The sequence below is a fragment of the Vipera berus genome (genome assembly GCF_964194415.1).
Source record: "Vipera berus genome assembly, chromosome: 2".
In the NCBI taxonomy this organism is placed as follows: Eukaryota; Metazoa; Chordata; class Lepidosauria; order Squamata; family Viperidae; genus Vipera; species Vipera berus.
The window spans coordinates 136,619,141-136,646,339 of NC_138203.1; the positions used below are offsets into that span (position 1 = coordinate 136,619,141).

At 41.7% G+C, this 27,199-nt stretch overlaps 1 long non-coding RNA gene across 1 annotated transcript; it reads left to right on the forward strand.

Moving 5' to 3' along the window:
- The first annotated feature begins 1,450 nt into the window (after positions 1-1,450).
- Positions 1,451-26,976, forward strand: LOC308661887. The gene is made up of 3 exons (XR_014025040.1): positions 1,451-1,542; positions 15,512-15,652; positions 26,964-26,976. It is a non-coding gene; the product is annotated as an uncharacterized lncRNA (long non-coding RNA).
- Positions 26,977-27,199: the final 223 nt, after the last annotated feature.

Below are 27,199 nucleotides of genomic sequence, written 5' to 3' on the forward strand. Positions count from 1 at the left end.
CTGTTGCAGCTCTCTGATTCAAGTGTGGCTAAAGGTAGCAAGAGACCTCTGGCCCAAAGATTTATTGGAGCTTTTGTGAATGACCCTGAACGAATACAGCCCCAATCTGCCATTTAGCAATTAAATGTTACGGCAAGGAAAACATTTCCTCTGAAAGATGGAAACAATCATCCAAAGCAGAAGGGTATAGAACAGGGGTAGGCAACCTTGGCTCTTTTATGACTGGTGGACTTCAACTCCCAGAATTCATGAGCCAGCCATACTGAGGGGAAAGGGAGAGGTTTCCATGCTGAGCCATCCTGGCTCAGGAATTCTGGGAGTTGAAGTCCACCAATCATAAAAGAGCCAAGGTTGCCTACCCCTGGTATAGAACAAGCGAAGAGAATGTTATATGCAGGATCCAATCTGGGTTGGTCACCGGGACCAGAGGTTACGTTTTCTGAGCTTTCGGACTTGTGCTAGAGCCCATCCTCAAGGGGACATCTCTCTCTCTCTCTCTACCAGAATATGTGCACTGGTTTACTGTCAGCTTATCAGGTACTTAGAAGCCTAGGGTGCAGCAACATCAACATCCTAATTAACAATTAAAAGAACACACAACCAGGCACCACAGAAATACTCGGCATAGAACACCCAATGCACACATTCTGGAGAGAGAGAAGTTTCCTGAGAATGGCCTCCGGAAGGAGTCCGAAAGCTTGGAAGACTAAATCTCTGGTCCTGGTGACCAACTCAGATCCTACAACATTATCCTGGGATACATAGAAAGTGGGAGTGTTGTATGGCTTACAATTTCCTACCTGGGATATATTATGTGGCATTTGTTTCTAGCAAAGACAAGCCCAGAGATCTCTGCATTTTTGCTCTATTTGAATACATTTCATCTTTTTCTCCACAGCCACTCGTTCTTGGCAACTTTTACAAGCCATCTCTCAATAATCATGTTATTTTGTTTATTTTATTGATACAAAAAAAACCCCAACACAACCACTTTCCCTTTCCTTAAAGTAACTGTGAAGCATGGGGGAAAAAAAGTTTTTAGAGTTTCATAGAAATTGTGCAATATGAATTCCTCATGGCCAGAGAAGACCTCAATGCGAGATACTCCCCAAATAGTTTCTGTGAAAAAGACTCATATTTCTCCAAACTCTGACTCTCCCTTCCCCTCTGTTCCTCATTTCCAAAGTTAAAGGCCTCCCCTTCTAAGAAAAAAAATAATTCATATTGTTGCTATCTGATAGCTGTAGAAAATCTCCTTCAACTCCTTATGGTTCTTTTCAAAACGCAGGAAATCAACAACTTTCGGTTGCCTCCGAAAAAAAGGAATCTAGATTACGTTGGCATAGCATTAGATGAGGTTAACCTATTTTAAAATAACCACTTCAGAGAAAAGTAGTAAAAATTGAGTTTTTAATAATCTCTTTTGTATTACAGCCAAATCCAATGTTCATTTTTCCAGACCTGGTCTCAGATCAAGGGCAACTTACTAGAGGATTCTAATCCTGGTGTGAACATTCACCAAGCAGCTCTCCCCCAAATCAGGTAATATTACTCAGAGGTTAATGTACATTGTACATATTCCGATTCTCTTCACCTAATCTGCAAAACAGCTGACCGGTATTTAGACCAGCTGGCTATTTAAGAGGTTTTATATTCCTCACTAATTTCAGAAGCCAAGGTTGACAAGATTTCTCTTAGGATCAAGTCTGCATGTCATCTATTAAGCTGGGCACTATAGTCAGATCTCGTTCAGGCCCAGGCCTCTGTTCTGGGAGAGTCTGTGTTGGCCTTCTTTGCATGACACATTTAAGTGGATCATGAGGAAGGACTAACATGTTGCACTGACCCATCCCTAAGGAGGTTAGTTTTATCCCAGTCCTGCAGCTGTTTGTGGATCTTTAAAAATCCATGCTCCTGATGGTGATGATCCACCGGGGAGATACTGAGCTTTCATTTATTTGTTTGGATCCAGCAGAAAGGAGGAAGCTGGAGCAGTGGTCTCCCGGTCTCTTTTCTGATGGGTGAAAGAGTTTGAAGATGGTCTGCAGATGAGTGACCTCTTTATTTCAGATTATCTATTCTCAATACACTGTTCTGTACCAGCCTGCTACCGGCCCTGCAGAAAAGGCAGGGACAACCCCTTTTACAAGAAGGCAAGAGGCTGGAATTACGCCTGCCAAATTTATTGCTACAAAAACAAATAGAACAAGACACGAACCAAGAAACAGGAGCTTTTCAAGCGGTTGCCTTCAGCAAACCAGCCCTCCCACGCATTCCCCCTTAAATACAGTTCAGGGCGTGGCTTCTCTCTGCCTCCTTCCGAGGAGCCCCATTGCCTTCCTCTGTTTACTCCTGATTGACTGCCTCCTGCGTCGGGCGTCCTTGAACAGGGCCAGCTGTGGGTCATCTTCATCCACGCTGTCAGGCTCACACAGCTTGGTCTGCGTCGTGACCATGTGAGAGGGGCCTGGCTGAGGGCTCTCATCAAGCTGTCCAACCCCCTCAGCAAGCTCTTCAACACCCCCCTCCTCCTCCTCCTCTGAGTCGTCTGACCCAACTGCCGAACCCACAGGCTGACCCTGAATCACAACATACACAAAGACAACTCTCAGTCAATGAGAATGGAGCTGGAAGAGACCTTGGAGGTCTTCTAGTCCAATCCCCTGCTCAAGAAGGAGACTCTATACCAGGGGTAGGCAACCTCGGCTCTTTTATGACTCATGGACTCCAACTCCCAGAATTCCTGAGTCAGCATAGCTGACTCAGGAATTCTGGGAGTTGAAGTCCATGAGTCATAAAAGAGCCGAGGTTGCCTACCCCTGCTCTATACCAAGGGTCGGGAACCTTAAACACTCAAAGAGCCATTTGGACCTGTTTCCTACCGAAAAGAAAACACCGGGAGCCACAAAACCCTTCTGCTTCCCCCCCGAACGGAGCGCCCTGCCACCACTGCTTCCAACCACCACCCAATGGAGCGCTTCACCGCCACTGCTGCTTCCCCCTTCACAGAGCGCCCCGCCGCTGCTTCCCCCAGTGGCGAAGGTGGAGTTTGGGAGGCAGTGGCAGGGTGCAGCCCAGGCATAGCCCAGCAGCAGCAGCAAAGCTTGTCCTCCCCACTCAAGAGGCCGTCAGTGGCTCCTTGGCTCCATCTGAGTTGAAGAAAGTGGAGGCACAGCAGCGGGATTGCTCTCAATAAGGTGGGTGTACACGAGCGAGCAGCGCACCGGCTCATTGTTTGAGAGCAATCTCACTGCTGCGCCTCTGTTTTGTTCAACTTGGCTCCATCCGAAGCTCCCAAGCCACTGATGGCTGCTTGAGTGGGGAGGTCAAGGAGGAGGAGAAGAGCGGTGAGGCTTTGTGCCAACTGGCCAGCCAGGCAATGAGTAGGTCGGGCAATGGTGGCTGGCTGGCTGGCTGGGGAGGGGGGAACATGGCCGTTCGGAGGGGGGATCTGCCAAGCCTCATGGCAGCGGCATTGGCAGCTCCCCCACCTGGGCTGTTTCCCCGGCTCCGTACAAGATGCTTGGCAGAAACACCCCCCCTTCCCACCCCCGATCAGACCCACGTGGCACCTTCTTTCCAGCTCCGATGCGGTCCTCTGTCACTTCCTCCGATGCTGTATGTAGTCCCACAAACAAAAGACATTTGTGGGACTAAAAAAAAATCAGTTCCAACTTTGCAAGATCTTTTTTCCCCCGAGAGAAGTTGGAATTGATTGATTGAACTTTTTTTTAGTCTTTTGTTTGTGGGGCTGCACATGACGGCAGAGGACAGAGAGGCGCAGCATAGAGAGCCTCATGCGGCTCCAGAGCCACGGGCTGCTGACCCCTGCCCTATACCATTTCAGACAAGTGACTGTCCAGTCTCTTCTAAAAAAACCTCCAGTGATGAAGTGCCTACAACTTCTGGAGGCAAGCTGTTGCACTGGTTAATAGTCCTCACTGTTAGGAAGTTTCTCCTTAGTTCCAGGTTGCTTCTCTCCTTGATTAGTTTCCATTCATTGTTTCTTGTCCTGCCTACAAGTGCTTTGGTAAATAAGTTGACCCCCTCTTCTTTGTGGCAACCTCTCAAATACTGGAATACTGTTATCATGTCACCCCTAGTCCTTCTTTTTTCTAGACTAGCCGAACCCAAATCCTGCAACTATTCTTCATATGTTTTAGTCTCCAGGCCTTTAATCACCTTAGTTGTTCTTCTTTGCACTTTTTCCAAAGTCTCAACGTATTTTCTGTAATGCGGTGACCAAAACTGGATGCAGTATTCCAGGTGCGGCCTTACTAAGGCTTTATAAAGCGGTACTAATACTTCACGTGGTTTTGATTCTATGCCTCTAGTCTATACATTCTATTCTATGCCTTTGTACAACCAAGATTGTATTAGCTTTTTAGGCTGCTGCCACACACTGCTGGCTCATATTTAAGTGATCATCCACTAGGACTCCAAGACCCCTCTCACAGTTACTGTTTTTGAGGCAGATTTCATCTAATTTGTACTTGTACTTTTGTTTTTTTCCTGCCTAAGTGTAAAACCTTGCTTTTCTCCACATTAAATTTCATGTTGTTGAATAGGGCCCATTGTTCAAGTCTGTCAAGATCTTTTTGGATCCTCAGCTTGTTTTCTGGGGTGTTGGCTATTCCTGCAAGTTTAGTGTCATCTATTCCCTCATCTAAGTCATTTATGAAGGTATTGATGACTACTGGGCCTAAGACATAACCTTGTGGTACCCCACTGCTTCCTTCCTTCCATGTAGATGTAGTACCATTAAGGACGACTCGTTGAATACCGTTTGTCAGCCTAACTAACCATTAGTTGTCTTTGTATATTGGCAATACCTTGGAAGGGACGTCTCAATCCACTATATCTGGTAAACAAGCCTTTAGAAATATGGGAAGAGCACATTGCCAGCCTGTCCAGTGTATTCTTAGAGCAGTGGTGGCAAACCTATGGCATGCATGCCAGAGGCGGCACTCAGAGCCCTTTCTGTGGGCACGCATGCCATGCCCCGGAGATGGCAACCGTCCCTGTTCAACCAGCCGTCTGCTAACTCGCCGAGGTCCCACATGGCCAGATGCATCCCAGCACAGCTGGTTTCCCTCCCCCCACCATCCTGTCCCTCCTGGCCTCGCATGCTCTCCTTTTCCCGGGCATGACCCACTGCATCACCTCCTCAGCTGTCGGCTGGCCATCCAGCTCAGAGGTGGCTTCTTTGAACTGCTGGGTGCAGAGCCCCAGAGTGTGCCGGTTGAGGGGCAAGCAGGCTATGGCTGCTGACAGACACCATCGATCCCCATGCGCTCGCTGGCCTCTGTGTGCAGGGGCCGATGGTGTCAGGCAGCAGCCTCCCTGGACCTTGCCTTGCCCTATGGCAATGGCACCCCCGCCCTGCTTTGCCTCACTCTGCAGGATGAGCCTCCTGCCTACCGCCCCACCTGCCAGAGCCCCCCTGGATCTCCTCCATCCCTGCCCACCCCCCACAGGCGTCCCTCCCCATGAGCAACATTGAGGTGACCATGCCCACCTTGGCCACACCCACCCAATGTGCCGTGACCAATACAGCCATGCCCACCCAGTGGGCCATGCCCACCTGGCACCCAGTGATAAATAAGTGGGTTTTAGGTTGCAGTTTGGGCACTTGGTCTCTAAAAGGTTCGCCATCACTGCCTTTCAGCAACCAGACTGTGATTCAGTTTATGCCATCACACCACCTGTTTTGTGGCTCAGTGCTGTGAACCTTGATAAATGTATGTGAACCAGGTTGCTCTGCTTATTTAAAGAACTATGATTGTATAATATTTCTTGCCTGCATCTCGCAGACACCCTGCATCCAAACTCAATTGCTTCGGGGAAAACTCCTCCCCTTCCCCACTTGCCCTTTTGGAAGGATACTCACACAAAACATGGAGAAGTTAGCCCATTTTCGGCCCCTTGTTCCCTACATTTTATTAATCCACACAGCTTTTCTTTCACCCCTATTTCTGTACCTCTGCTAAACTCGGTTATTAACAGCTAGATGCTGAAGATAGGCATTGCGTTTTAATGGTCTGTGAGTTCTTTGTCCGCCCTATGCAAATATTTTTTGCTCCATTACAAGATTGGATGTATTAAGCTAGCCTGCAGCATTTTATCAGCTGTGTCACTCACCTTAAACCCAGCTGCTTTGTTTTCACTTTTGTCATAAATGCGATGTGCAGTGTTCTTTACCTGCAGATTCCAGATGAATCCTTTCCTGATTAGACTGCAGTATACCGAGCTTGGGAAATTTCTAGGCTCCGAAGATCAGTCCCCTTTAGGCCAGATATAGGGAGAAGTTTTAAAAGAAAGATACTTTTGTTTTCATTCCAAAACCCCAGAAACAGAATTAGCCAGGATTTTGTAAGATTGCAGCAATGCCACCCTATTCAAAGAAATTCCCAGCCAAATTTCTGGGAATAAAAAGTTTATTTTGGAAAGAGAAGAACAGAGGACAAAAATATTATACAGAGAGAACTCCACAGAAAATGCATACATTCAATCTAATGTACTAACTAGACATAGATCAACTACTTGTACACATTTTGAGTTTTTGAACCTTTGCTAGTATTTTGCAGAAATAATCTTTAGCCTCTAATAAGATGTTATTAGAAAGATTCAGGTAGAAAGCAGTGTCATTTTTATATAAGAATCTGAGTTTTGTGAAAACAGGCTGCTAGTGAAGACTGTTTTGTTCAGTTATATAATATCCTGAATTTTTGATGTCAATAAACTAACCAACAAATCAAAAACTTACCTGACCTCTTAATTATCTTTCTCAACAACTGCAAACATACAATTTATACAAAGCCTTCCAATTGTAATCAGGCGGGCAGGCTATAAAACAAAGTCCTCATGTAAATTATTATGGAAGATCAAAATATAACATCTGGCCCAGTCAGATTTCCCAGCAGGAAGTTAATTTAGCAGACCCTCCAGAGACATTGCTGAACTGCATTAAAAACAAAAATGCTTTATTTCAAAGGTATTTATATTGCTTTAGGGTATACCAACAGTGCAATGAAAGGCATGCTAGTGAAGTAAGCCTGAATGATATTCTTGAATGATATTCTTAAGTAAATGTGCAAAAAAGATTCAGCAACTTTATTGTGAGAAAGAAAATTTTGGGAGAGCCAATTTCATTAAACCAAGTTTTCTCCTATCAGAGAGACTCCAATCAATCAGTTTAAGAATGTTGGGTCAGATCCTTGACCATAATTAAAGACTTGGAAACCCAGGTATCCAAGAGACAAAATATTATGGAATATTTTGTATCATTATTTTTGCTTTTCTGCAATGTTTGTAGAAATTGCAACCTTGTATTTTTTAAAAAAAAGCTTGCTCAAGCAATTTATCGTCAAAATTAAGGCTGGATATATAGCTTAGCGCTATTTAAAGCAAATTGTTTACTCCTATTGATTTCAGTGAGTTTAATCCAAGCAAAGATTACCTTTTATCTAAAAATTCAGAATTTAAAAAGTGTATGGCCTGACATAATGCAGAATCAGCATTAAAGTTGCCTTTGGATTGCTGAAGGAAAAGCTTGAAGACCATGGGTTCAGAATGGCTGAAATCTAAGCGAAGAGAATACAGTATGTTAAGTTGCAAAGCATACTTCGCTCATCCAATTTATGTTCCATGGAAGTTCAGGTCTCAGCAAAGTATAGATGATTGTCCACAAAACAGTGGGCTGGTTTAAAGTACTGTACAATGATGTGTATTACACTGACAACAGTACAGTACAGTTCTCGTTCTCTCTCGTTCTCTCTCGTTCTCTCTCTCTCTCTCTCTCTCTCTCTCTCTCTCTCTCTCTGTGTGTGTGTGTGTGTGTGTGTGTGTGTGTATGTGTTTCTGAGTCTATGCATGTCTGTGTGTTTACCCTCTGAAGGTTATTTACTTTGGTGACTTAAGTTATTTATTACCTTGTATTTCACATCGGGATATAGTTTATTGTTCTGCAGTCTTCTACATCATAAAGTCTTCAGGTCAATTCCTGGTGACTCTTTGAATACATCCAGGTTATTTTCTTGGCAATAATATAGAAGTAGTTTAGCAATGGCTTCTTCCAGGTGTTTTTTTTTTTTGAACTTCACAATCCAGGCTATAATAATGCTGCATGTTTTCTAAGGTTTCCTATTCAATACTAACCTAGTCCACCCTACTTAACTTTTTGACATTAGCCAGGAAATACACTGTGAGGATCTAGGTAGAAAATCAAGTAATGTTGTTTCCATAAAATTTTCTGATATAACTATGGGTAAAAAACAATTACAATTTAATTATAAATTTTTCCATCTTTTAAGTAATCAGCAACAGAGATATGGAGTTATTATAAAATTTCTTATCTGTTTGCTTTGTGCCACAAAAGATTAATGTGGTAGTTAATTGAAAAAGCGGTGGAACTGTAAGTATGTATTGCTCTCTTGTGACATAATATGAATCCACTGAAATGAAATTGATTTGACTACGTTACAATTAGAGAGGGATGTCTGTTAACAGTGTATTGAAAATTGGGTTTTGTTCATCATTGGAATGAAAAATGTAGTGATAAAGAGGAATTTGTTTACGTCTCTGAAAACACGTGTTTTGTGCGACTTTGTTTATGTTTAATACTGCAGATTGCCTAGAACTGCAGTGGAGTTGGGCAGCTTTAAAAATCTGACAAACCAAATAAAGAAGTTATTCTTCATCATTCCTTGAATGTTAGAAGGTTTTTATGGATGTATGTTTTTAAGTGTGGCCCTACTGGTCCAATTTTTCTATAAGCAAGATGTTCAATTTTTATTACCGTAATCCCTCTTTTCCCTAAGTTCACCTCTTGTTCATTTTGAAAACTCTTCTTGAAGGTCTTTTAATCTGTAGGAACCACATTTTAATAGGACTAATGAGGGGGCTCTCCCTCTCTGAGGTCTTCCAGATGTGTTGAGACTTGACCATAATTCCCGGCACTCCCAAGGCCATATTCAGGACACGCAATCCTAATGGGCTACATTCCTAGTTTTAATTCTAGCAGATCAGGGAAGGCTGTCGTAACATTTAAACATATGTAAGTTCATGGAGGCTTTGTTGTCCAGTAGGGAGAACCTTGGCCACATCCCTGGAGCCTGGAACTTAGGCACATGGCCTATGAAAGTTCACATAGCATTCTTATCTAGTAGGCTGATCCTTCTGCCAAGCCCTTCCATGTTTTCCTGCCTTGCAAATTCTTTCCCAGGAAACACAGATAGATAATGAAGTCTGAACACGTATAATATGCTGTAAATGAGGATCTAGCTTTTGATTTTTTTGTGTGGCTGTCAAACTGCCTTTTCCTCCCAATTACCATGTACGGTAGTGTAGTGATTACTCTTTGTGCTCAGAAAAGAAAGCACAGGGCTTTGCAAAGAACAATGCCAAGAGGAAAACAATCACACTTCTTTTAGAGTGGGTTAAATCTTAAACATGTTTTTTTAGAGTATAAGTAGTCCACAACTTGCAACAGTTCTTTATTGACCATTCAAAGTTGCAGTCGCACTGTAAATGTGGACTCTTATAACCATTTGTCACAGTTAACGACCTTTGCAGGATCTCCATGATCATGTGAACAAAATTCAGATGCTTGGCAACTGGTTTATATTGATAACTGTTGCTGTGTCCCAAGGTCATGTGATCCCCTTTTGTGACTTTCTGACAAGCAAAGTTAATGGGCAAGGCAGATTCAATTAACAACCAGGTTACTAACTTATCAACCGCAGTGATTCACTTAACAACTTTGGCAAGAAAGGTCATAAAATGGGGCAAAACTCACTTAACAAATGTCTCACTTAACAACAAAAAATTTGGGGCTTAATTGTGGTCGTACATTGAGAACTACCTGTATTGGATTTTGCCTTTATAAAAATTCTGTTTCTTCATTGGCGTTCTCTCAGCCCAAGTACTGTATGCAGCACTACTTTTTTGCAATTTGCTGGTTATTCTTATTTTGGAAAGTTTTTCCTGTAAGTTCATGGGGTTGAACCTAATGTAAGCTATTTGTGAATAATTGGAAAAAAATGCTGAAGACCATCCAACCTCTTTGAAGCACTTTCAAAGACAACGAAGCCTCTTCAGAGTCCTTGGGCTAGAGGTCTTCCCAATGGGAAGAAACTCAGTATGGCTGCTAAAGAAATTAAGCTGAGATCTAGAAAGGACTGGATTAAACTTATCTTCTAACATCAGCTGCTTAGTTGTTAGTTGTACCTAGTCTAAGAGTGTTCTTTCAGCTCCCAATTTCAAGAAGCGAGGAATAATATTAATCTACCTTCATATTATTAATTTAAGATTTTGCTGAAAACTTAGTGCAATGCCTTAAATATTCTAAATCAGTGGCCCCCAGTCTTTTGGCTACAGGGATGGGTTCCATTGAGAAAGGTTTTTCCATGGACTGGAGGGGGCACGGATTCGCATGTTGCCCGCATCCCACGGATGGGGCTTCATTTGTTTGCGCGGCCCAATTTCTGGCATGCCACGGACCGGAGCTGGTCCACAGACCGATGTTGGGGATCCCTGTTCTAAATGTTAAAGATAGCTTAAATATTTCGTGTTATATAAACATGAATTATTCATAAATAATAGGGCTAATCATTGAAAAATATGAAAAATCAAATACTGTGGATACTTTTTGGGTTACCAGAACATTCTGCCTGGCTTACCAGACATTCTATAAAATGATAACATGACCTCCTTTTGTCTTTACAGCATGCCCTTCATCCAACAGATAGAGCCTCAAATCAAATATTGTCCAACTTTTTGAGTGTCTTTCCCCCCCCTAATTTGGAATAAAAGTGGTTATTCAGAGTTCATGTATTTGTGACCTTGATAATCGGCTGCTTCTTCCCCCCCAACTCATCTATCATCAACTGACTCAACCCCCTAGATTTACATTATTTCTTTCCTGATTCCAGCAACCAGCTTCAATCCAGCCCCTTCAAAAGTAAAATCAGAGTAAACTGTGGCTCACGTGATCTGTCATACGTTTCTATGGTGAAACTTGGAAAACATGTCATTAATTCTATATTACCACTAGCATATGTTCTTTAAAATCAAGATTTGTTAGAAAAATATTACTGCTGAACAACCAGATGCTAGAAAAAATAATGTCAAGTATAAATAGGCCTAAGTACAGTTTTTGCAAGTTTTTGCTGTAATTTTTCTCATGGTGCTAAGAAAGACAAACAGTTAATGTGTTCTCATTCCGCCTCCTCCATTCTTTTCTAATTGTTTATGTCTTCTTTTGCCTGTTCAGATATATGGTAACCTTACAGAGGTTCACCAATCTTAACTCATATTGCCACTCCAGCTCTCTTGGGCTAGCCCAGGGGTAGGCAAACTTGGTTTTTTTATGACTCGTGGACTTCAACTCCCAGAATTCCTGAGCCAGCATGGCTCAGCTTGGAAATGTCTCCCTTTTCCCTCAGCTTGGCTGGCTCAGGAATTCTGGGAGTTGAAGTCCACGAGTCATAAAAGAGCCAAGGTTGCCTACCCCTGGGCTAGACCATTTGTATGTGACTTTTGGTATCCAGAGTTCCCTTAACAAGATTAGATGGTACAGAGTTTTTAGTAAACCAGGAAGAAAATAGGCTTATATTGCCTCTTTTAGCTGAAACCAACCAACCAAACAGCATGGAAAAAAGGGCCCCCAATTGAGACCACTCTCTTGACTGATGCATCAGTGTTGTGCCTCTTACAACTCTTGGGCAGCTGAAATTATAGTTGGCTAAAAGGTATGCCATCCCAATGAAGAAAGGTGCTCATCTCTGATAAAAAGGATGGGTGTATTATCATTTTGGAATCAAGGGCCACCATTGAGGACTAATGCAGAAAAGCAAGGTAGGAAAAAAAAGGGCTTATCAATTACATCCCTCTCCCTTAAAACCTGTAGACTTTTTAGAACAGGGGTGTCAAACTGCCAGCCCGCGGGCTGGATGCGTCATGCCGAAACCGTGCCCACCCAATTGCCGGCAATGGAAAAAAAGTTGGGATATGTCATGACACATCATGTGACATTGCGAGTTTGACTTTAGAAAGTGAGTTGATACCTCATGGCCAATCAGCTTCCATTTTTTAAAACAACTGAATTAATCTCATTTATTTACAGAAATGAAGTAGCAGAAGAAAGCTGGGGTCATTAAGAAAGCCCTGGAGAGGACAAAGTTCACCCACAGTTTTGTGACATCTATTTTAAGTTGTAGCTCTATCAACAGCAATGGGCTGTGCTCAGCCTTTGGTTTGAGATACATAACTGTAATTCAATGTTTCTCAGTCTTGGCAGCTTGAAGACATGTGGACTCCCACTCCCAGAATTGCCCAGCCAGTGGGAAGTGGAAGTCCAGACATCTTCAAGCTGCCAAAGTTGAGAAACACATCTCTTTCTAATTGAGAGGGATACAGCAATGTAAACATTGGAGGAAAAACCTTTAGGGTCTTAGTTCAGAGGAAAAAAAGAGTGTGGATAACTTGATCTCGTTGTGTTCTAGGTGTGTGCAGTGTTCACATACATCTCTTGATAAACTCTCCCCAAGCAAATAAACTCCAGAAAAAAAAGAGTTCCCTGTCCCTTGATGAATTTGGGAAGGAGTCTCATTACACCCAGTGGAATCTGTTCCTGTAAGATGGTTCTTTTATTTTCTTTGCTGAGTTACTCTAGCTTTTTTTACTTACTGTACTTTCAAAAAGCACTCTCTTTACCAATTTCTTTTGTCTAGCTTTTTCCCCCCTCTCTTTAATTTGGGAAATAGGCCGAGAGAAACAGTTGACTAATTTGCACATTTTAACAATTCTGGGCTAAAGAGATTCTCTTCTCTCCCCGCCCCCCCACCTCCTCCTGCGATGTATTAGATGGATGGTATTATGTGGTATTTACATTTTTCATTTTTAATGGAAATAATTTCGTCTTCTTTTCTGAGGATTAGCTTCCAGCAGAGATGATCTTCCTAGTAGTTACTCTTAGCTGAAAGATTATGAGCTCAGGCCACCTTTGAGCAACTCAGCCCAAGCACATAAGGATTCCAGCTGCTTTCCCTCCCTTATTATTCACAGTGAGGTTGATATCTGTTCCAAACTAATAGCAGGAGCATGATCAACCCAGCCTCCTCCCGCTTGCTTGGCTCGCTCTGGATGCATTTATTATTGTTAACCAACACAGCTGTGGATGATGAGCTTTGTCATTCAGACAGGAGCACCAGCTTTGGAGTCTGCAAGATGTCAGGTTGGGGATGGTTGCATTGGGCAAGGGAAACTGCACTCGGTGCAATTTTACTTCCAGAGCAAAGAGAACATTATATGAGCTCTGTTGGCATCTGATAGGTATCTTCTGTAGAACCCGAACCATGATCTAGGCTTGGCTATTTTGGGAAAGGGACGTGGTGGCTGAGTGGGTTAGGACACTGAGCTTGTCAATCAGAAGGTCGGCAGTTTGGCGGGTCGAATCCTGAGTGCCGTGTAACAGAGTGAGCACCTGTTACTCGTCCCAGCTTCTGCCAACCTAGCAGTTCGAAAGCACGTAAAAATGCAAGTAGAAAAACAGGGACCACTACGGTGGGAAGGTAACAGCGTTCCGTGCGCCTTTGGCGTCTAGTCATGCCAGCCACATGACCACGGAGACGTCCTCGGACAAGCGCTGGCTCTTCGGCTTTGAAACGGAGATGAGCACCGGCCCCTGGAGTCGGAAACGACTACCACGCACGTGCAGGGGAACCTTTACTTTACCTTTATTTTGGGAAAGCAACTGGCTCTTGGGAGTTTTCCACAAAGCTTCCAAACTTTTCCTGATCTGAAAGAAGGAACCCCGTGGGACACAAACTGGGCCACTCTCTTGTTCACATTGGTCATGACCTTTGACATGCAAATCTCTTCAGTCTTGTCAGTATAAGAGTATTAAAGCTGGTCTACTTAAACAGTTAAAAGATTACTACACAACCCCATAATCTGTATGGATCGCTTTTGTACTTCACCAAAGATAGTGTAAATGTTAAGTACTAATCCTTTTCCTCACCCATAGTTCTCATGTGCCTGTGTTGTATAGCTCTCAAAGTGGTCTGTTTAACCTATACAGAACTGCTTTTAAAGTGTTACTTGATGGAATTCTCTCTGCCCTTCTCTTCCTCTCTCTCCCCTCCCTCCCACACAAACATGGTTTTCCATTTCCAACTGCTTCCTTTTCTTTGTAAGAAGCTTGTTAATGGACTCTTGATTGTGTGGTTGCAGCACTGTTTCTTTGTGGAAGCAAAGCTGAAGTGAAGTTAACTACTTCTTCTTAGATGATACATGACAGGCCAATGACTATGTGGTGGCTTGCTTTTTGCACAATTTTTTCCCCCACAAGAAGCACGAGTGCTCTACTTTGCTACATAAATTGCACAGTGAGTAGGTAAGGACATAAAGTACACTCATTTCTGAAATGCCAGCACTTTCCAAAAGGGGTAGCCAAGAAAATTCTACAAGACGGGACGAAACAAAAGGATAAACTGAAGCTGCTTGAGGATGATCAGGCTTCTTACAGCATAATCTTCAAAGCTGACTAAAGTTCAGTTCATCAGATGCGTGTCTTTACAATCCATATCTTAGCAGGGAAGGGAAATTATAAATGAAGTGGCTTAATGGCCACAGAACATAAAAGGGAGAGGGGGTTGTTATCCCTTGTGTTAACCCACAATGTGCTGCTTTGGGGCTTGGCTCTCATGTGAATGAATCCAAGTAATGTGGTGCATAAGCCATGACTGATGGCTTATCACACTAAGTGTGCATAAAGCCAATTGCAGATGAGTTAGGAATACAAGGTAAAAGAAACCCTGGATCTGCATGGTGAATGACTAGCCAGAATCTGAAACAGCTCTGTGTAAGCTTAAATGTATAGTATTTAAGGAATGGCTAGTGTTTGTTCCTCAGTGTTCTCCTGGGCAAGCTAGACTGCTGCGGTTCCCCACTGCTCCCTACTCCCTACTCCCATCCTCTTCTCAACTCATACTTGTCAAGTTATAGCCTTCGGGCAGCTTGGTGGAGGTACAGTATGGCTGTCACAGCAGCGTGCCCAAGGTTAAGCATCCTCAGGCATCCTCTTGTCCAGCCAGGTTGTAGCAGAATGGAAGGGCATGGGGATGAAGAGGACGGAATGGAAAATGGGTGTAAGTCTGAATGTGCCCCTGTCATCGCTTTCATTTCTCAAGGATGAACAGACCGTGTATACCTAGTTAAAAGGTTGGTACAGTGAACTTCATTGTGAGAGTAATTATGGACTCAAAAATACACCCTTCAATAAGCCATTTTTTAAAAATGGTTGGACTTTGGATCAAATGGGAAAAGCCAGGGTCTAGCCCACCCCCAGCCAAAGAAGCTCACTGGGTGACTTTAGACCAGTATTGCACTGTCATCCAACCTCCCCCCCCCCAGAAATGTTGCTTATCTTATTTATTTGATTTAGAGCAAACTGTTTAATTATAAGTTCAAGGCAACATAAGTGGAATACCTTCCTTCTGTTTCTCCTCAGAACACCCCTGGTGAGCTCGGTTTGGCTGAAGAAAAATAGAAGAGGAGAGTGCCACTATCTTGGGTTTCTGAATAAAAGCAAGATACAAATCAAATAAATAAATAGACCCAGGGAATAACAAGACGCCTACAAATGTGCCGGGTAATACATCTTCTAAATATTCAGAAGATTCTGAAGTGTGTGTGTGTTGGGGTGGGGGGGTGGTCCTTCAGGCAGTCTGGAAAAACAGCCTCACCAAATGGTGTGGCATGTTTGGGCAAGTGCTGAGGGAAGGAAAAGAATGTAGGTGGATGAACAAAGGAGTGGGACTCCTCCCCATCACAGGAAATACCTGTGACACTCAATCATAAAGGCTGTAGTAGACCTACTTGATAAGGTCTGGTTGGCTTATTTGTCTATAAGGTGCTTTGATCACGCTCTTCTATCTCAGCTTCCATATTTCTGACTAGAAATATCAGGGACCAATCCTGTCATTTTTCCAAGCAAAACAAATGTGATCCAAGCTCTTTTCTCTCCGGCAATGCCACCAGGATGGAAATCCAAGTTTTTACAATCCGTCAGAGCTTTCATTGAAAGCTCTGACTTCCATCACCAAATATCCCCAAAGTTGGCAGCTTAGCCAAGGTCAGGGGTAGGCAACCTTGGCTCTTTTATGACTTGTGGGACTTCAACTCCCAGAATTCCTGAGCCAGCCATGCTGAGGGGAAAGGGAGAGGTTTCCATGCTGAGCCATGCTGGCTTAGGAATTCTGGGAGTTGAAGTCCATGAGTCATAAAAGAGCCAAGGTTGCCTACCCCTGGCCATGGTGGACCCATAGCTGTTCATCACATAATTTCTTTTTTTATTTTTCTTATATATAATCAGGGTATCTGGCTTGGCTTGTACATGTTTTTGGAGGCTCATTTTATTATGGCATTTTTGCTGGAGATATATATTTCTCTTTCTTGTACACCAAATCCATTTGATTTTAGTATCCATGATGGTGCTATGGCTGTAAAAGTCTTCATTATACATTCTTTTCCTCAATTGATTGGAACTGGCCATCTGAAACAGTAGGAAAAAATGGACGGGTTGGGGGGAGCGTGAGGAGGAGAAAAGATAGGTTAGTTATATACTCCATGTTGAAATACTACAATCGGACCATCTAAAACAGGGATGTCAGACTGCCGGCCTGCGGGCCAGATGCATCATGCTGAAACCGCACCCACCCCATTGCCGGCAATGGAAAAGTCACGATACGTCGCAACATGTCACGTGATGTTGCGAGTTTGACACCCTTGATCTAAAGGGAACATTAGGAACATTTCTTTTCAGCTTTTAAAATTGATGATTTTATTCCACTGTGTCTCTTCCTGAGACTCCTGAGCAAGACCTACAGGAATTATCTGCTCACATTGAAACCGCTGGTTATTTAATTGTTCCAAATCACGATTCCAATGAAACACCCATTGGGTACATTAATGCATTTAATGGACACAGCTACAAACAGATTATGGTGAGTTATCTTTTCTTGAGAGTTCTGTTGAAGCACTTCCTTGGTAGACTTTTCCCTCTGAGAGAATCCAGAGGGAAAATAAAGAGGCACCGAGGAGACCAGTAAGAACAGTTATTTACTACTTTGGAAAACATAGGTGAACAAGTTGAGGCACAATAAACCACAGATGCATACAGTACATGTTGTTGTTGTTGTTGTTAGCTGCGAAGTCATGTCCGACCCATCGCGACCCCTTGGACCCCATTCCTCCAGGCCTTCCTGTCCTCTACCATCTTCTGGAGTCCATTTAAGCTCACGCCTACTGCTTCAGTGACTCCATCCAGCCACCTCATTCTCTGTCGTCCCCTTCTTCTATTGCCCTCAATCTTTCCCAGCATTAGGCTCTTCTCCAGTGAGTCCTTCCTTCTCATTAGGTGGCCAAAGTATTTGAGGTTCAACTTCAGGATCTGGCCTTCTAAAGAGCAATCAGGGTTGATCTCCTCTAGGACTGACTGGTTTGATCGCCTTGCAGTCCAAGGGACTCGCAGGAGTCTTCTCCAGCACTATAGTTCAAAGGCCTCAATTCTTTGGCACTTGGCCTTTCTTATGGTCCAATACAGTACATACACATTTTAAAAGATCATCAGAATGCCACTGCTGGCATGCAATTGATATAGCTATTGCCACCTTTACTGCTTAATTAAAAGCATCCTTGCTCGTTAAGGCCCACATTAGTTAATTGTTAAAATCTGTCTGTGTCACTTTATTGTGATTGAGCATGAGGTGGAATAGACCTTTCTGAATGATAAAACTTTGGACGCATTAGCCACTCTGATAGATTCAAGCAGGGCTTTTTTTTGTCATAGAACGCTCAGAACGGATTTCCGGCACCTTTTTTGGTTGGAACCTTGTAGGGTAGGCAAGGCGGGTTGTATGACATGTGTGAGTTCTGGCACCTTTTTCTTTTACAAAAAAAGCACTGGATACAAGTGTAGACGTATATGCTGCTTGGACTTATATTCCACTTCATAGTGCTTTACAGCACTCTCTTAAGTAGTTACACAGTCAGCGTATTAGCCCCCAACAATCTGGATCCTCACCTATCCTGACCTATTTTCGGTATGGCTACAGAAAAAGCACATATGGAGAAGGGCCTGTCCCAGCATTTAATGTAAAAAATTATGCTACAGGTTAAGGCAGAAGACTGAAAAAGAAACACCATGTCAAGATTGCTGTGAATGACATATGTTAAATGATGGTAACATACAAACTTTGTTTATTGAGAGGAATGTGTTTAAGAACATAACATGTTTATTAATATCCTTAAAAACTCCTAAATAGACTAGGCAGTATCTTCCCTAAGTCAAGCCACGTTGGACATATTCGAACAAGGCCTGTGTCTCCAGATGTTTGGTAAATTTATCTTTAATGGCACTTTCTGTTATCTTCCCCAGAACAGATGCTCAGCTGACAAGCCTTTAATTTTCTGGATCTTTCCGTGACTCCTTCTTAAAAATTGAAGTTATGTTGGCCCCCTTACATTTCTCAATTACAGAGGCTGAGTGTAGAGACAGGTTACATATTTTAGTGAGAAGGTCTACAGTCTCAGATTTAAACTCCTTAATCCTTGGGTGGATGCCATCAGGGCCTGATAACTAGTGATTATCAAAAGAAGAATTTTCATATGGAAGTGTCAGAATTTGGCTGTTGTTTTCTTCATTGTGCCTAGACTGACATTTTCTTTTGTAGAACTGCAGAGACGTAATTACTAGGTTTAAAGATTGTGCCAAGCCATAGTTTATTTGGTATTGTAAATTGAAAAAAGCAATAGTTTACAGCAGGGGTGTCAAACTGCCACCCCGCAGGCCGGACATGTCATCTGGAAGCTGCGCCCACCCCATTGCCGGCAATGGCGAAAAGGCTCTGATACGTTGCACGACATCATGTGACATCGCGAGTTTAACATGTCTGGTTTACAGCCACATATGGACTGTTTGTTTTGGCTTACCATGTTGTGTCAACTCAACCACTGTGGTCTGGATGTGTGGCTATATTAATCATGGTTATGTTGTGTGAACCTGATCAGTAAATTAGGAGTAGATAACTAGAGACTTAATTTGGTCTTCTCACTCTTCCATATCTAGTTATCCAATTATACCTATTAATTTGGGAATAATAAATAATGGTTGCTTTCATAGATGTTTATGCATGGATCATGTACTTACTTAATCCAGTTGCAGTTGACATACCAAATTAGTCACCCAGGCTAGATTAAAATCATACTACTCCTATGTCTGAACTATAACAATCTGAATAATCACTGGACATTTTAGTTTTCTGTATGTCTGGGTCACTATTTAATGGTCATCTGGATTTACGCAGGGCAGATATGATAGCCCATTCACTGAGCCACAAATTAGATTATAGCTAGCTATCTTATGAAAATGCAGCCACCATGTCAAGGTTTTGTTGTTTAGTTCTTTGCAGAGCCAGAAATGAATAATCTGCACTTTTTTTGGATTTGAAATTTTATCTCATCTATCCCCAAGTTGATTTTATTCCTCCAGGATTTCAGGGAACTCCTTATTAGGAGGAAAGAGAGTAACTCTTCTTTGTGGGATAAAAGTTTGAGCTTTATCCACCTCAAAGGTCTTATTTAAAGTGAGAGGCACAATGGCTCTTGCTTCCAAGGCCTGTTCTCAGTCATTGCACTGAAAATCATCTCCTCTATAATCAACAAAAATATTTTGGCCTGTACAGAGACATGTGCTGACACATATATGTATGTGTTTGCAGCATACAATCGCTGGGATCAGAATATGCTTGTCCCTGGAGCTGAGCTGTGTGATCTATTGCTTACATTTTTCCCTGCAGCACTAGCCTGCAATGCTGCATGTGGTCCTATGCCCTTTTTTTTATTGAAAAGTTTTAAAATACATTTTATCTTTAACAATCCCCCCCTACCCCTCCCCCCCTTTCCCCCTCCCCCCCCCCGACTTCCCAGAGCTAAGTACAGGGTATAAAAACAAAAAAAACAATCATAAGCATCCATTTGCTACCAATAATAAATTCTTAAATCTATCACTCTCTAGCTCATATAAGATAACTACAAGCAATACTAATATTTCATATAGAAAAAAAAGAAAATAGAAAGGAAGACTTATTCAAATGCTAAATGAAACTTTTTAGTCCCATATTTGTTCTGGATATATTCAATCCATTTTTTCCACTCCATAATATAACGTTCTTGCGAATGATCTTTCAAATAAGCCGAGATCTTTGCCATTTCTGCCAGGTCAGAAACCTTTAAAGTCCATTCTTCTATAGTCGGCAGTTCCTCCTTCTTCCAATATTGACCTATTAAAAGTCTTGCTGCTGTAATTAAATTCAACTTAGTGTCCACAACAGTAGCATCTGCAATTATACCCAACAAAAAGAATTGCGGACAAAACTTTATCCTTTGCTTGAAGATCTTCTGCATATTCCACCAAATTTTTATCCAAAAAGCCTTGACCTTTTTGCAGGTCCACCATATGTGAAAATATGTTGCATCTTCGCCACCACACCTCCAGCATTTTGGCTGATAATTCGGATACATACTTGCAAGCTTTTTAGGATCTAAATGCCATCTATAAAACATTTTATAAAAGTTCTCTCTTAGATTTTGAGCTTGTGTGAATTTTACTTTCCTCACCCAGATCTTTTCCCACGTGTCCATTGTAATAACTTCTTGGATATTCTGGGCCCATTTTATCATACAATCTTTAACAAGTTCTGTTTCTGAGTCAATTTCTATCAATGCAAGATATATCCGTTTGATATGTGCTGGACCCTGATTTCTAATTTGCTTTATCAAATTTTCATCAGTCATTGCAAAACCAATTTTCTGATCTTCTTTCCACCTGGCCCGTAACTGAGTATATTGAAACCAAGTTTGAACAATCTTCTCATCTCGCAAGAGGTTGTACGGCTTCAAACACCAGACATTTCTTTCCAAGCTTAAAATCTCCTTATACGTAGTCACATCATGTTTGAAGCCAACATTTATGTTTTCTATTGCGTGCTTTGGGATTGCCCACAACGGCATCTTGTAATCTAACTTATGTCTATACTTCTTCCAAACTCTCAACAATGCCTGTCTTAAAATATGCACTTTAAACACATTATCTACCTTCTTATCATACAACAAATATGCATGCCAGCCAAATAACAAGTCATGGCCCTCAAGATTTAATAATCTCTCTTGTGTCAAATTAATCCAATCACTTATTCCTGCTAACGCAGCAGCTTCATAATATAATTTAAGATTGGGCATTTTAAGACCACCTCTTTCACGAGTATCCTGCATAATCTTAAATTTAACTCGTGGCCTTTTCCCTGCCCAAACAAATTTATTGATACCCCGTTGCCATTCTTCCAAATTAGAATCTTTCTTAAGAACCGGTATCATTTGAAATAAGAATAAAAATTTAGGCAGGACATTCATTTTCACTGCTGCGATTCTTCCCAGCAAAGACAATTGCAATTTTTCCCAACTCTCCATTTCTTTTTGAATTTTTCCCCATAATTTTTCATAGTTATTTTTATATAACTTAGTATTAGAGGGTGACAAAAACACCCCCAAATATTTGACCCTTTTAGCAATCTCAAATCCAGTTAATCCTTCTAAAAGAGCCTTTTGCGATACTGTCATATTTTTGGCCAGAATTTTAGTTTTTTGTGCATTAACTTTAAATCCAGAAACCCTCCCATATTGCATTATTATCTCCATCAGGTCCACAACAGAGTTTTCTGGCTGGGTCACTGTAACAACCAGATCGTCTGCAAACGCCCTCAATCTATAATCCTGATCTCTAATTTGTATACCCTTAATTCTTTCCGAATTCCGTATTTTAACTAGTAATATCTCCAATGTTAACACAAATAGTAAAGGCGATAACGGACACCCTTGCCTTGTGCCCTTCTCGATATTACATGCTTCAGTCAAACTATTGTTAACTATTATTCGGGCAGTTTGTTTTTGATATAATGCCCTAATTGGTTGCAAAAATTTATCCCCAAAATTCATTTTATCTAAAACTTTCATCAAAAATTGCCAATTCAACTGATCAAAAGCTTTTTCAGCATCTAAAAAAATTAGCGCCGCAGAAATCTGGTTGTTCCTTTCCAAAAACTCTAACACATCAACTATATGCCTCACATTATTTTTCATTTGCCTACCACTAATAAACCCGGTTTGATCCCCATGAATCACCTGTTGCAGAACCATCATCAATCTGTTAGCCAACACCTTAGCAAATATCTTATAATCTGTATTTAAAAGTGATATCGGTCTATAGTTTTTTACTTGAGTAGCATCTTGATCTTCCTTCGGAATCAAAGAGATAAAAGCAGTTCTCCAAGATGGAGGCACCTTTCCCCCTCTCTGAATTGTCTGAAACAGTTCCTTTAACGGCTTTATCAACTCCATTTGTAAATTTTTGTAGTAAACCGCAGTCAAACCATCCGTACCTGGCGCCTTATCCATCTTCAATTCCTTAATTGCTATAAAAATTTCTTCTTCTGTTATCAATTGATTAATCTCCTCTTTTTGTGCTTGCGTAAGAACCGGGATGCTAGCATTCTCCAAATATACATCAATGTCTTTTTCATTAATCTTCTCCTTAGCATATAATTTAGAATAAAAATCCACAAAGGCTTCCTTAATAAGATCCTGTTGAAACACAACCTTTCCCTTATGTTCAATTTTATCTATATTAGAAGCCCTTTGCTTTTTCCTTAGTCTGTAAGCTAGCCATCTGCCTGGCTTGTTAGCATTGCAAAAAGTATTATGCCTGGCAAACCGCAAGTTGGTTGCCACTTGATCAGCCATCAATTTATCAAATTGTCCTCTTAATAGCTTAATAACCTCCTTAGTCTTCACATCCAATGGGTTCAAAATTAAGGCCTTTTCTTTTTCCCTAATTTCATTCTCCAATTCTTTCCTTCTGGCTTCCAAAGTACGTCTGTATTTATTATTCATATATATCAACACCCCTCTCATGTAGGCCTTGCTAGCATCCCAAACCATGTCCATAGAGGTATCCTTATTCATATTAATTTCAAAAAAAATCCTTCATCCGCTGTTTACATTCTTCCACATTTCTCTGATTTCTAAACAAATTCTCATTTACGCGCCACGAGCGCCTATCCCTATTGTCCTTATTAATCTCTAGCCAAACTGGACTATGGTCCGAAATAGTTCTTGCACAGATCTTTACCTTCTTAATCCTAGAAAAAAAATCATTAGTCAGCAAAATAAAATCAATCCTGGAAAAAGATTGATGTCTGTCAGAAAAAAAAGTATAATCCTTTTCATATAAGTGTGTGTCACGCCAGATATCTCGCAGTTCCAAATCATCCTTCATTTCAAAAAAAGATTTAGGCAATCTGGCATGACTCGGAACACGCTTAAAAGAACCAGCCTTATCCATCTGTGCATCCAAAACACCATTCCAGTCCCCCATAAAAATAAATGATTTGTAATCCAATTGAGTAAGCTTTGTATGAAGTGAACTAAAAAAAATCAGCTTGTTGTTGATTAGGAGCATACAGTCCAACTAGAAGCGTTTTTTTTACCTTCTAACAACAAATCTATCATAACATATCTTCCTTGCTTATCTGCTTCAATTAATTCCGCTGTTAGAGTACTTTTAACGTAGACAACCACTCCATTTTTCTTATTCATCGCAGAAGCAACAAATTGCGTGCCCAACCTTGAGTTCGATAAATACTTTTGGTCCATAACCCTAATATGCGTTTCTTTCAAACATATAACATCAATCTTAAATTGTTTTAAATATTGAAAAACTTTCTTTCTCTTCTGTGGTGAGTTTAATCCATTAACATTCCAAGTTAGAAATTTAGTCACCATGCGTGGCGCCCCGAAGCTTTTGGAGCACATCTTCAATAGCCCCTGTATTTTCTTTGGGCCGCGCTCCTCCCACAGCTTCACTATAAGTACGCTTTGAAAGTTCCATAAACTTCTGCTGGTCTTGCTCTTGTGCTTGTCTTGCTCGTTTTAAAGCGGCACACGTCAACCTCTGCTCTCCAGCAGCAGCCGATGAAGCTATAATTTGATCCCCTCCAGCACCATTCTCCTCTGTCTGTCCACCTTCAGCCTCTTGAGGTTTCCCCTCTCCAGATCCCTTTGCAGCTTCCAAGAGTGATAGAGGGGTTGCTTTTAAAACATTGCTGTAGAAGTCACGCGCCTGAGTCACAGTAACCAGACGATATCTTTTACCTTCGTGCATCACCACCAATCCGACTGGAATCTCCCATCTGAACTTAATATCACGTTGCTTAAGTTCCTGTACAAGAAATGCAAAATCTTTCCTTCTCCTTAAAATCTTTGGAGGAATCTCTTTTAGAACCAGAACTTCTTGCTCAGCAACCACAACTTTAGTATCATAAGCAGCTTGAATAACTTCATCTCTAGTTGCTCTCTTTGTAAAATAGACCACCACATCTCTAGGTAGCTTCCTCTGCCTTGCAATCCATGAATTTACACGAAAAACTTTATCCATACATCCCTCTATCTCAGATGCTGGCTGGCCCAATACTGCTTCCAGAGCCTCAGAAATCAGCTGCTTTAAGTCTTCTTTAGGATTCTCTTTTAAGCCCCTGATTCTAATAGCATACTGCATCTGATGGAACTGGACAAGACTCAATTCTCCGTCCATTTTATCCCTTAAATTTTCATTCTCCAGTACCTTTACTTCTAATATAGAGTTCTTTTGACTAAGATCCTCCACTTTTTCGTCCAAACGTTGCACACATTCAGCCACGCTTTCCACTGTAGACAAAATGTCTACCCTCATTGCACTAAACTTCTCTTCCATCCTCTCCTCCATTACGTTAAACTTCTCTTCCATCCTCTCCTCCAATTTCTCCAATTTCTCCTCCAACTTTGCCATCTTATCACCCAGCATTTCTGACATTACCTGGGATTGCTTTGCAAAGGCATCTTGTAAGTCCTTAAGCGTCAATGCCACAGGAGGTGCAGGAGGAAGCAAAGCTTGCAACGATGTCTGTTGCATCGGGGAAGTTCCCGCACTCCGAAGAACTTTAGAGGAAGATTTAGCCGCCATCTTTCCTCACTTTCACTTGTTGCGCACTTTCACTTTAAGTTTATAAAGTACATTGAACTAGGGAGTAAGAATAAAAGTCCTCTTCACCTTATCCTCCTGTACCGCTCTGCCTGCTCCTTTTTACTCCAAAGTCTTTCCTTCTGGCAGGGGTGGTCGCAAACGCCTGGCTCTGCTCCAAAAATCCCGGAACAGAGACGCTAAGCAGCTCGGAGCAACCCAGGCTACGGGGGAGCTCAATCCTTCAGCCGCCCAAGCTTTCAGCTCAGGCGGCCCCGGAGAACTCAACCCCTACCTGGGGCCTCACCCCCTCCTCTTCTCCCGAGGAGGGGGCTTCAATTCCACCTAAACAGCTGATCGGCGCTGTTTTAGGTGGAAAAACTCAGCTGCGAAGCGGACAGCCCGAAACGGCTATCTTCGGCGCCGCGCCGCCACCGGAAGTCCCTATGCCCTTTTTTTGATTGGCCCTATAGCCTTCAGAAATCATTCCAGTCGCCATAAACTGCTGAGAAATAGAGGTATATTTCCTAAAGATTGTTAAGCAGAAAAATATAGTAATTCTTCCCTGGTGAAGGACATCTTATTCCTCTTATTCCGATATTCCTAACCTGTCCAGATTGTCTCATTCTGTCATCATTGGTGTTGACCAAAACTCTCAATTTTATGAAATCTGCAAATGTGATAAGCAGCTCATCAAACCTATTATTGTTCATTAATCAAAATGTTTAATAACATCTGCCCTAAGACAAATATGTGCAATTACTGCAGACCAACAATGTAGAACCATCAGGGCTGACTCTCTCAGTGCAATTGACCAGCCAATTGTGGACTTACCTTATTTATGTTACTATTTATTTATTTGTATCCTGCCTTTATTACTGTCACAGATAACTCAAGGTGGTGAACACATCCAACACACCTTCCTCCTCCTATTTTCCCACAACATCAGCCCTGTGAGGTGGGCTGGACTCAAAGAGAATGACTGGCTCAAAGTCACCCAGCTGGCTTTCATGGCTAATATGGGACTACAGCTCACGGTCTCCTGCTTTCTAGCCTGGTGTCTTAAAACACACTTATTTAAGTGTTACTTATTTAATTTAACAACAGTGTATGAATAATTAGTTTTATTTATTTGTTATTTAAAGCACTTGAACAGGCTGTCAGTAAAAAAAACACACATATAGAACCTTATCAAAATCTTTGCTGTAATCAAGATAGAGGACATGTGTAGCATTCCCCTTCTCTACTAAAATAATTGCTTTGCCAAAGAAGGAGATGAAACTTTTTCACATGATTTTTTTTAACAAAGTCATGTTGACTCTTAAACATCATGGCATTGTCTTCTGCATCGTAACGACTAGCCTCTTCGTTATCTTCTCTACCTGAATTTTCTTTTTCTGTTTTGTTTCTTGAAGAGAGGAACCCCATTGATTCTTCTTCAGTTCTCTGACACAGTTTTCCTTGATTGACAGAGCTTCTGACAGTTCTTCAATAAGTTCCTTTAGTATTTAGGGTGCATTTCATCAAGGCTTGGGGACATGAATGCATTCAAATTACCAAGAAGTTCCTTTACCAAATCTTACATTGTTGACCTACATCCTCCCCTGTTGTGCACACGCCCAGCTTATGTTACCCAAATCTTCATTTGAGTGTGAAGACTTGGCAGTGAAGACAAAAGAAAGTAAGAGTTGAGTTCCTCTGTTTTTTCATGGTCATATCTTCTCTTGGTCACCAGAAGCCTTGATTAAGACTTCTCTTTTTGGAACAAGCAGTGAATACCTTGTCTATTTTGTCTTCTTTTAGCTGTTGACGTTTGAATAAGGCTTTCTTAATGATTCTTTTTTTCTACCAGAATATGTGGAGAGAAGTTCCCTTGAAGATGGGCTCCAGCACAAGTCTGAAAGCTTGGAATCTCTGGTCCCAGTGACCAACCCAGACTGGATCCTGCAACATTATCCTGGGATCCCTATATTTGCCTTCATTCATGAAAGAAAATTATCACCAAGAATTTATCTGACATGGTGTTTAGCAGGACTTGTCTTCCACTTAATGTTTTTGTAGCTGAAATCTCCCATCACAGTGGTTGTT